Source organism: Mastomys coucha, unplaced genomic scaffold, assembly GCF_008632895.1.
Source record: "Mastomys coucha isolate ucsf_1 unplaced genomic scaffold, UCSF_Mcou_1 pScaffold23, whole genome shotgun sequence".
Lineage (NCBI taxonomy): Eukaryota > Metazoa > Chordata > Mammalia > Rodentia > Muridae > Mastomys > Mastomys coucha.
In genome coordinates this window covers 63,977,042-63,985,044 of record NW_022196906.1, presented here as the reverse complement: position 1 = coordinate 63,985,044, position 8,003 = coordinate 63,977,042, and the positions used below count along the sequence as shown (strand labels likewise).

The 8,003-nt window shown below is 42.7% G+C and overlaps 1 non-coding gene across 1 annotated transcript; it reads left to right on the top strand.

The window, feature by feature from the left end:
- Positions 1-754: 754 nt before the first annotated feature.
- Positions 755-862, top strand: LOC116074008. The gene has a single exon (XR_004112000.1). It is a non-coding gene; the product is annotated as a U6 spliceosomal RNA (small nuclear RNA).
- The last annotated feature ends 7,141 nt before the right edge of the window (positions 863-8,003 follow it).

Here is an 8,003-nt window from a genome sequence, read left to right as displayed (position 1 = left end):
CGGGAGGGCCCTGCGCGCTAATGCCCAGGAAGGACTGGCCGCAATGTGAGGGGACCAGGTAGACCGGGCTGTGACTTCAGGCTTCCCACATTCTGATCCTGACTCTTAGTTTTTATGTGTGTGCTTGATTTTCGTCTGTCTGTCTTAGAGATAGTGTCTCAAGTAAGCCAGGTTAGCTTTACACATCCTATGTACTACAGCTAAGGCTAACCTTGAACTTCTCATCCTTGTGCCTCCACATCTTGAGTGTGGGGAGTACAGACGTACACCACCACCACACCCCATGTATAGGGAACCTAATCCTTCAGGATGCCAGACATGCACTCTACCAAATTACACATTCAGCCCTTAGCATCAATTTTACTACATACTGATAAGAGTTTGGGAAAGGTCTAAATAAGACGAAGAATGAAGGTGTATTTAGCACACTACTCAGCACATACTAGGTTCTCATTACACCCAAATTCTCCACTCCACTCTTTGTCCCATTTTAGATAGATGCCAATGTCTGCTAGTGGGCTTTCGCATCTCTCACCCTATTCTTTCAGCAATTCATTAAGAACAAACAGATTAAGCACATATATTTTCTGTTTGGTATTGAGTACACGAAGGATCAAGACTAAAACTGGCTTTTCCAGAACTTTTGATCTTTGGGACGCTAAGACATCGTGAGTAAACGGATCAAAAAAAGAAAGTGACTTAAAAGGTTACAGGGGCTGGAGAAAAGGCATGGCCGTTAAGAATGTTTGCTCTTGTGCTCGCTTTCGGCAGCACATATACTAAAATTGGAATGATACAGAGAAGATTAGCATGGCCCCTGCGCAAGGATGACACGCAAATTCGTGAAACGTTCCATAAAATAAAAAAAAAAAAAGAATGTTTGCTCTTGTTCTTCCAGAGGACTCAAGTTCGGTTCTCAGCACCCATACCAGGTTGCTCACAAACATTTGTAATCCAGCTCCAGAGGATTTGATACCTACCTGCTGTCCTCTGAGAGTACCCACACATATGTGGCACACACATGGAGACACTTAAATAAAAATAAATCTTTGAAGACAAGGTGTTGTGGCTAGGACCATAAATATTCCCCTTTCAAGTTTACTCATCTCAATCTTCCCTCTCTTCCATTTGCTTGAAATAGTTTCCCCCTGTATTATTCAGGATTCTTTAGAGTCACAGAATTTATGGGTAGTCTCTGTATAGTAAGAGAACTTGTTGATGACTTAGTCTGTAGTCCAACTCCCCAACAATGATCATCAGCAGCTGTGAATGGAAGCGCAAGGATCTAACAGTTAATCCCATAAGTCACACAGGCAAAGAAGAGAGAGAATCTTCCTTCTTCCAATGTCCTTATCTAGGTCTCCAGCAGAAGGTATGGCCCAAATTAGAGGTGTGTACCACCTAGCCTGGATCAGGGACTTGCTTTTTTCCAGATTATCTTGAACTCAAGATCTCCTTGCCTTAGTCTGCTGGGATTCATAGCCACTATGCCTCAAGATCTCCATGCCAAGATCCAGGTCAGAAACTTGTATCTCCCAGCCTCAAGATCAGGTGAGCCTTCCAATTCTGGATTGTAGTTCATTCCAGATATAGTCAAGTTGGCAACCAGGAATAGCCACTACACCCTCCTTCCACTTTTTAGTGTTTGCCTTTACTGGTGTTGGGGCTTCTTATAGGCAGCAGATGTTGGTGAGCTTTCTTTCTTTTGCTGTTGTTTTGTTTTTCGATTTTTTACCTTTGTTGTTTTGAGACAGGGTCTCTTCATGTAGCCAAGGTTGGCCTCAAACTCACTCTGTAGTCAGGATATCCCTGAGCTCAGAATCCTCCTGCCTGAGCCTCTTGACTTCTGGAAGTATAGGCATAGGCATATGGTACTATGCTCAATGTTTTCCCTGTATGTTTTATTTGGAGAATTTAGTTTGCTTACACTCAAAGGATTTGCTGAAAGATACAGGTTACCATTTGTTTGCTTTACTCTGGCTGCTTTAGATACTTTTTGTTTCCTTCTTACTTATTTTCTTGACGTGGTGGGTACCCTTATGGACAATATCTAATTCTCTTCTATATCTCTTTTGCCTATCTTCTAGTAACATTACTGTTTTAACACACCATCATGATGATATCTTTCTTTCACTTCTGAATCCCCCATGAAGTATCCATCCTTAGGTAGGTTTGATAGTCCTGACTTTCCTTAGTTTTTGCTTATCTTGGAAGATCTTTGTTTCCCCCCTCGCTTCTGAAGGATAGCTTTGCTGAGTATAGTGATCCTGACTGGCAGTTGTTTTCTTTCACGACTTGAAATATGTCATTCTGTGCTTTCCTTGCCTGTAGGGCTTTTGCTGAGAAATTTCCTCTTACTAGAAAGGGGCTTCTATTAAATGTGATTTAGTGCTTTGCAGATTTTACAGCTCTTTTCTATCATGCATTTAGCTGTTTATTGATTTATTACTGTTATCATTGCTGCTGTCCTGGGGATTTAACCCCGAGCCTTATGTATGCTAACCAGGCATTAGCACTGAGCTATAGCCCCAGTGTTATTCTCTCCTTTTGACAGTGTGGTTATGGATTCTTTCTGTTCATGTCTTTCTTGGGGGTCCAGAAGTCTCCAGTCCGTGAGTGTCTTTCTGAAGCTAGGGAAGTCTTCTGTTAGCATTTTATTTAATGAGTGTTCTACACATTTAAACTTTATTCTCTTGACTTGGGTATGGCAGTGATATAAATGTTTTTCCCCCATTCAGTGCTGTCCCCTCAAAATCACAAATGCCCTGTTGTTTTCTTTTGTCTGAATTTGACATTTTGAAAGGTATGTCTTTAAGTTCTCACATTTTCTCTTTCACTTGATGTGCTCTGTAATTGAGGCTTTCAAATGAATTTTCTAAAAGATATTTATTTTTAAAATAAATTATTTTAGGTTTATGTGTTTGACTTTATTTGCATAAATGTTTTTTCCTGCATGCATATCTGTGTATGCAGTGCCTATAGGGCACCAGAAGAGGGCGTTCGATTCCCTGAAAGTGGAGCTATGGATGATTGTGAATCACCATGTGGGTGCTGGAACAAATGCTCTTTCTTAACTGCTGAGTCATCTCTCCAGTCATTATCTATTTTAATTTAATTTAATTTTATGGGTCTGTTTGCACATGTATGTTATGTATGTATGTATGGACTATGTATGTATGTATGTATACTATGTATATGTAGTACCACATGCCAGAAGAGGGTGTTGGATCCTCTGCAACTGGAGTTACAGACGATTGTGAGCCACCATGTGAGTGCTCAGAACTGAACCCAGATCCTCTATAAGAGCAACCAGTGAGTGAGTGTTCTTTACCACTGAGCCATCTCTCTAATCCTCAAATGAACCTTTTTTAGACTCACTCCTGATTTTAAGCATTTCTGTTTGGTTCTTGTTCAGAACTGGTTTTCACTTGATTTTCTCTTTCATATCTCACACTATCTTCCTAGCTCCAGTTACTGGTTCATCTGTGTTCTCTTGGGCTTCTTTGAGCTTTTCAAGTCATTCTTTTGAATCTTATATCAGGTGGTCCGTTCATGCTGTGCTCATGTCTAGTTCTCTCTAAAGCATATAGTCAAAGTGTGGGGATAGCAGCTACTGTGGGTGTGGCTAGGAGCAGGATGTCAAGTCCTACCTGCCAGTGTTTCATAGGCACAGGGCAGCACTTTTCTCTCCTCAGTTCACTGCTTGCTTTCCTTCCTTCCTTCCTTCCTTCCTTCCTTCCTTCCTTCCTTCCTTCCTTCTTCCTTCCCCCCTCCTTCCCTCTCTCGTTTTCCCTCCCTCCCTTCCTCCTTCCTTGCTTTCTTTTCTTATCTTTCTATTTTCTTTTGCAGACAAGGTCTCAGTCTGTAACCTTGGCTAGCCTGATACTCAGTTTATAGCCTAGGACTTACAATCTTCCAGCCTCAACCTCCTAAATGTTGGGGTTACAGGTAGGCTCCAACATGCTAAACAGTCTCTTCAGGAATGAACGGGGAGTTTCTTCCCAGAAAGTGGGAAGCTAGGCCCCATGGTTGCCTCTGATTGTTTACCTCTCTCCTTTGGGCGTTGGAACCACAGACTTCTTCCCCTGTTCTTTAGGTGTCAGGTTGGTGGAGCTAGGGGTGGAGGGAACTGTGTAAAGTGACAAGGGGCTCCACTGCTGGTCTTGGAGCTAATGGCACCAGTGGCCCTATGGAGAGCAGGTGTTTCCTCTTCAATGACTTAATTGTTGCCATCTTGAAGAAGAGCATCTGTGATAGCTAATGGGCAGCTCTCTCTAGATTGGACCTATTAATATCCTCAGTTGTGTGTGTGTGTGGGGGGGGGGGTGACTCATGCTGCCCCGCCGCCTCCCGAGGTTATATAAGTCAGAAGCAGGGAAGAGAAAATGTTTTGTGGGGTGCCTGCTCCTCAGCACTGGGGAGGCTTCCTCATGATCCAACTGCCTTTGCCACATGATCCTGTAAGTCCGGGTCCACCAAACCGTAGTTGGATAAAGTCCCTTTAGTTTTTCTTGTGTCTATTAAAAATAGATTGCTTAGGAAAAATTCCACAAGAATCATGCTAGGTTGTGGACAGAGTCATTAGGTCACTCCAAAGTTGGGTTTTGAGGCACCTACCCACTGACCAGTGCAGGGGAGTGACCGTGAGGTTTCCTAGATGGGAATACATGAGGATTTCTGATCCTCAATGTAGTCCAAATGTAGACAATATGGACCACTTCAAGATGGCTTCCAGCTACAGCCTTGGGACGCTGTTTGAATGAAGTTCTTGTCTAGAGTTAAAGCACTGTGCTGACTGAGGTCTCACACCATTTAACCTGTAACCTTAACCTGTAACCTGTAAGCCCAGGAGACTCCTAGCTTGGGGCACCAAGATCTTTGTTGGTTAAGTCTGCTGGGACTCTCTTTTCTACTCTTTCCCTGCTGAGGGCCACTTCCCACCCCAGCTCCAGAGTGGCCAAGGCCATTTTATTCCTCTCTCTGTGGCTCTCACAAGACGCCCCTTTCCTACTATGGAGTCCAGGATCCTCCCCTGGCTGCTCTTCTCAGTGAGTACTAGGAACACCTGTTGCTTTGGTACCTCCTCCTTGGAGGAGCAGGTGAGTGCTGGGCGCCTCTATTAGGCCATCTTGCTCCTCCTGCATTGGATCTTGAAGGATGAGGACAGAAGGTGTTTCCACTGTGTAAAAAGCCCAGCAGTGTGTAGCAGCATTGAATGTTGGGAAGGAAAGAAATATGGTTGCCTTATGGCGGGGGAGGGGGAGCTCTGGAGTGGAAAGGTGATTGGAGCAAGGATTGTCTTCAAGAGAGTAGAGAATTGGACTTTATTTTCTGGTCATGGTGAACAACTTTGTGTAACAACAGATTCTTGGGCTGTAATGTACATATCATTTTTGATTACATATCATATCCTTTCATTTTTAACTATATTGCTAGGTGATTTTTAGTGAAGGAATAGGGCTTGCAACTACCATCACTACCTAGTTTTAGGACAGCTTCCCTACCCCTCACTGTTTGTTTTCCTGTTCAGTAGCACTTAATCCTTTCTATCCTCCACCTCATGGCACTCATGAATCTCATCTTTGTGTGTTTGCCTTGCCTGGATATTCTGTACAAACAGGATGATGCAGCATGTGATCTTCTGTGCATACGCTTAGCCAGGGGTTCTAGGATTTGCCTGAGTTGCTGTAGCAGCACATTGCTTTCTGTAGGTGCAGCGTAGTTCACTTACAGACATATCCAAATTTGCTTATTCAACATTTGAGGATTGTTTAGAGGTGGTCCCCACTTTTGGAGATTAAGAAAAATGTTGCTATGAACATTAAGACACAGTCCTTGTGAGACCTTTGTGATCTTGTTTTGCTTGAGTAGATACCGAGGCATGGCATTGCCTACTAGTGTGAGAAACTACCTGAGCAACTCTTTAAGGATTTGCCAGATTATTTTCCAAGTTAATTGTACCATTGTTTTCTCTGCGTTTTTAAGCAATGAAAGTTTCAGCTTTCTATTTAATTCTGTAAAACTTCAAGACAGATTCCTAAGTTGAATGAGCCAGTTTCACTTTGGAATAATTGACAAAAGTCTGTATTTGTTTTGAGTTTGTGCAATGTTTTATTGGGCCAGAATTTTGATGATGGCAGTCATTACTAGGTGTGTATTTCTTCTTGCAGACCAATTCAAGACAGAAATAGACAAGATTCTTTCCCCTTGACCTCATCAGTTCCCAGCATTTCCAGAACCCCTCAGCTAATGAGCTTCCTTTGTTGACGTGGAGTGAAGTAGGCTTTGAGAGTTTATAGTTTGATAACCACTTCATTCAATGAATTGCCTCACGAATCACTAGTGATCCTTAAGGTACTCTGGATGTGGGGATCCAGAAATAGCCCCAGAGCAAAGATGTTTGGTTTAGAAATGTGAGGAAATGTTGCTAGTAACAGTTTGTATAAATCTGGCTTTTCAGTAAGGTGATATTTTAAGTGAGTGTGTATGTGTGGGGGTCGTCATCCGTCATGCAATCGATACAGTATATACTGTGGCTCAGGACGTGCATAGTCAAAAAGCCTGCAGATTCTCATACTTAGTGTTTAATGTTTTCTATGGCATGTTTCACTACGTTCTGTATTACGTGGGCCCTGGGTGGAATAAAAGGGACAAGATAATTGCTCATTGGAATGATGATCCTTTCTGCGTGTGCCTAAATATCTCAGAGAAGGTTGCAACAGCTAATTTCAAGTAGAGAATGAAACATTTTCTCTTTGTCTTTAGGATTCAGTGAGTGTTTTACTAGAGGGATAGGCTGGGAATGGTAGAAGCTGCAGGAAGGGAGCTAGTTCACAGCCACAATGAATTAGGCTAGTAGGAAAAAGAGTTTTGTCTTCTAAGTGAAAAATAATTGATAAAGCAACTTCTCCTCCCCAAAGGGAAAGTCATCTTAGGGTAGAAATGTGATCCTAGATTCCCTCAAGTGGACAGGAACACCTGCTTCCTGAGAGGTGGCTGTGTTTTATTGGAATCAATTATTTCACTTTCTAAGGAGAGAAAAAGAAAATTCAGAATGCAATTAAGTTCAGAGAAACCAATTTAACTGTTTCTAACATCAGAAGCCATTGATGCCAGAACAAAGCAGACTTCTCCCCAGCCCACAGCTGGAACTAATCTCTGAGCCTGAGGCCTCTGGACCTCCAGGGTGGCAGTATGGGAGTGTGGGAGTGGGGCTGGCAGGCTGAGCTTTGGTGTGACTCTTCTGGGAAAAAAAAAATCTTATCAAAACACCCTTCTCCTACAGTTGTAGTAGGTACAAAATAATTGTCCATCTTTATGGACTGCAGTTGTGACATTTGAATAAAGGTGTTAGCATTAATGAACTTGCCCATCATTTTGAAGTTTGCTCATTTGTATTGGTAATGATCAAATCCTCTTATTTCTTTTTAAAATGCCAAGTGTTGTTGTCAATTGTAGTTGCCCTACTGTGCTACAACATTAGCACAGCAGAACTTCCTCTTCCTAATCTAACTGTATTTTGGGAGCCATTTATTCATCTTTTCTATTTTTTGTTTTGTTTTGTTTTTTTGAGACAGCGTTCCTCTGTGTAGCCCTGGCTGTCCTGGAACTCACTCTGTAGACCAGGCTGGCCTCGAACTCAGAAATCTACCAGCCTCTGCCTCCCAAGTGCTGGGACTAAAGGCATCCGTACCACTGCCCAGTATCCTTTCTATTCTTTTTGTCGTCTCACTGGTGGCTTCTATGACCTTCATAACTATTTCTAGACTGTGGCAATGAACACCACTGGACCACATTTCCAGACTTGTGTTCAAACACAGAAGCTGCCAAGATGCTAAGCTGTACCCAGCACAGCAGGGGCCTCTCTGGCATCATGGACTCAGCCTGGTATTTTCACAGGCCTGTTGGGAGAAACTGAGGCCTTGGTCCCTGTGTACTTGATCTGTGTGCACATTCCATTTCTACACTGTGAAGCTACTCAGCTTCATTTTTCCTGGAGGTCA